The following is a 3423-nucleotide window of genomic DNA, read 5'->3' on the forward strand; positions in this document are numbered from 1 at the left end:
AGCTCTGATTTCAACCATGACAGATGCTTTGGTCCACAGGTAGATGTGAAAGTAACACAGTGTTGGTCTGAGTCTAAGACCCAAGAAGTCTTGCATGTTTCTGCTGGTCTCTTTGTGCCTCAGCCACCACCATGAAAAGAATACGGCTGTGCCAATGCACTGGTTCCAGGAGGAGAGTATGAGACCCAGGGAGCAAAATGATACAGCCAAGGTGCTTCAGCTGACCCCAGCCTAGGTCAGCTGACCCCAACTGACTTGTAGCCTTGGTTTCTATATAAATGCTTATTGTTTGAAGTCACTATGTTTTAGAATAGTTTTTTATACCAAACTTTTGTGGTGGCAGTAACTGCCTGGTCTATCTGCTACTTGAATGTTTGGGTATTCCAGAGATGGTTATGAAACGTACTTGCCATTGTCCATTAAAAAATAATCATTTTGGAAAAAATATTTATGGTACATACATCTAACGAAAGAGTTCAATCCAAAATACATAAAGAACTGTGCTCACTTTGGCAGCACATCTACTAAATTGGAATGACGCAGAGTAGATTAGCATGACCCCTGTACACGGATGACATGCAAATTTGCAAAACACATAAAAAAAACCCCTCATAATAAAAAGTACAAACAACCCAATTTAAAATGACACCCTTGGGGCGCCTGGGTGGCGCAGTCGGTTAAGCGTCCGACTTCAGCCAGGTCACGATCTCGCGGTCCGTGAGTTCGAGCCCCGCGTCGGGCTCTGGGCTGATGGCTCGGAGCCTGGAGCCTGTTTCCGATTCTGTGTCTCCCTCTCTCTCTGCCCCTCCCCCGTTCATGCTCTGTCTCTCTCTGTCCCAAAAAAATAAATGAACGTTGGAAAAAAAAATTTAAAAAAAAAAATAAAAAAAAAAATAAAATGACACCCCATCACACTTGAACAAATATTTCACAAAACACGGTATGCAAATAGCCAGTAAGCAAATGAAAACGTGCTCTATGTCATTAACCATAAGAGGATGCAAATTAAAACCATGGTGAGATACCTTTCACAGGTGCTAGTGGGCTATTCTCAAAACACCTAACAAAACAGACATTTGTGAGTATCTGAAGTGACTATAAGTCTCATCTATTGTGGGTAGATGTCGAGGAATGTCCAACCACACGTAAGAACTCCTTTGCAACTTCTCGTAAAGTTAAACAGTTACTTTACTTTACGTAAAGTAAACAGTAAAGAAGTAAGGACGATGTGTACACAAAAAGACGTAGAGAAGAATGTTCATAGTAGTCTTACTCATAATTGCCTCAAACTCGAAATGGCCCAAATAACCATCAACAGGTGAATGGACAAACACATTGTGGTAAACTCATAGAGTAGAATGCTTCTTAGTAAAAAGAAATGAACTATTGACACACACAACAATTTGGATCAACTTCAGAAACATTATATCAAGCCCCCTCCACCAAAAAAGCACAAATTGTGTGATTCAATTCATATGACTTTCAGTATAAGCAAAACAAATCTATGTGCTAGAAACTAGAGTTGTTATTGTTGTTGTTGTTGTTGTTGTTGTTGTTGTTGTTGTTTTCCCTGACAGGAAATAGTGCAGAACTGACCAGAAAGAAGTTTGAGAGGATTTTCTGGGGTTTTGGAAATGTTTTCTATTTCCATAGGTTGTGGTTAAATGGGTGTATGCCATCGACAAAACTCTTCAGAATGAGTCCTTAAGATCTATGTATTGTACGTAAATTATACAGCTACATTCGTAAAAGATTGTTCTGGCCAAAGGGGATGGCGAAAATATATACATAGATGAGAAAGAAAGAGACACACATACAGAGAAACAAAGAGAAATAATCAAAACTCAAACAACACTTCAAGAGGGCAGTTGCAGTGTTTTGTAACCATTTGATAAGGGAAGGTGCTCTCCATACACACCGTTTAATAACAAAAGGAAACAGTGCTTTTTATGGAGGGCATGTAGTATTTGTGAAATGAATGGCTGCTACAGATGGTCCTGAGGCAGCCACAGTGAGATCTCTTGGAGTAAGAAGAATGCTGAAGCCCACAGAGGATACAGGAGACTACAGTTTTGGTGGCAAGACATTGCTGTACAAGCTGGCGTGCCATAGGTAGACTCTTGAGACTCACTCGACGCTTTCCTGCCCAACGAGGTACACACTTAGAACTCTCAAGACTTCAGGTTTCCTTGAATCGAATGGCTTTCACCTGGGCTCTGCACCTGGGCTCAGAACATCGGACCATGGGCAGCTGCATCTACTCACGAGGCGCAGATATTTTTGTTTGGTACTGTCTTTGGTGCTAGTGTAAGGAAGGGAAAAAAAGCCTCTTCCCCATCCCCTCCGAGGGTCTCCAGCTGGAGCCTGAAAATAGACTGACAAAGGACCGATGAACAAGAGAAGAACAGAGCTTGTTGACGTGGGCAGCATGCACGCATGTGGGAGAAACTCAGTGATGGGTAATTCAAAGAGGTGGTTTGAACTTGCACCTAAATGGCATCTTAACAAAGAAGGACAAATTTGTAGGGAAGTGACAAGACACAGGGAAAGGGTGTCTGGCTTCTAGGGACTTCCAACTGTGGGAAGGCAACGTGGGAGAAACCAGTGGAAAGGAAGGGCCACTTTAGCAAGGTTTGGTTGCACAGGTCCACTTCGGTGCTGATTTTCCTTCTTCTGCGTGACCATAGAGCTTCTCCGGGAGACGGGATTTGGGGCAGTTTTCATTTTCAGAAGTTTCTGCTTTGAGTCAGATAAGAGAAGTTCTGAAAAGGCTTCTTTCTGCATCTCTTTATTCTCCATCGTACCAAAGCTGCACATTTGGGGATGGCACGTTCTGATCCTCCGCACTAGCTAATCAACTGAAATGAAAAGTATTCCTATGCCACTGACCTTGGAACCCAGAGATCGACAAGCTTCAGTTCTCCTTCCTATGTTCCAGAGTGGAAAGAGGGAATCCCAAGCAGGCTCCTTGCTGTCAGCACAAAGCATGATGCAGGGCTGGACCCCACAAACCATGAGATTATGACCTGAGCCGAAGTCAGATGCTTAACCGACAGAGCCACCCAGGAGCCCCCTTAACGAGAGCCGAGAGCCGATACTACTGCCTTCTAGGATGGGTCCACTTTGATCATTCTCCTTTTGTAATTTAGATTGAGTACTTTGTGTAATACCGTAGGTGAATTCCTGAGGAAACTGTGCATAAGCCATGATCAAATCGTTTTCATGCACTGGAAAGACTCACTATTTAACAGATTCACTATTTAGAGGAAAATTAGATGGAACCTGTCTCTACAATTGTGCCAGCGTTCCTGGTTTCAAGCAGAAGGAATACATTGATTTCCTCAAAGAGGAAATGGATGCATTGGAGAGACAGCTGGCGCTCAGAGTGGTTAACAGCTTATATTCCAAACCGGACCATGGCCA

At 43.0% G+C, this 3423-nt stretch overlaps 1 non-coding gene across 1 annotated transcript; it reads left to right on the plus strand.

Moving 5' to 3' along the window:
• The first annotated feature begins 500 nt into the window (after positions 1 to 500).
• On the plus strand, positions 501 to 606 carry LOC115511327. Its single transcript, XR_003967996.1, has one exon. It is a non-coding gene; the product is annotated as a U6 spliceosomal RNA (small nuclear RNA).
• The last annotated feature ends 2817 nt before the right edge of the window (positions 607 to 3423 follow it).

The sequence above is a fragment of the Lynx canadensis genome, chromosome A3 (genome assembly GCF_007474595.2).
Source record: "Lynx canadensis isolate LIC74 chromosome A3, mLynCan4.pri.v2, whole genome shotgun sequence".
In the NCBI taxonomy this organism is placed as follows: domain Eukaryota; kingdom Metazoa; phylum Chordata; class Mammalia; order Carnivora; family Felidae; genus Lynx; species Lynx canadensis.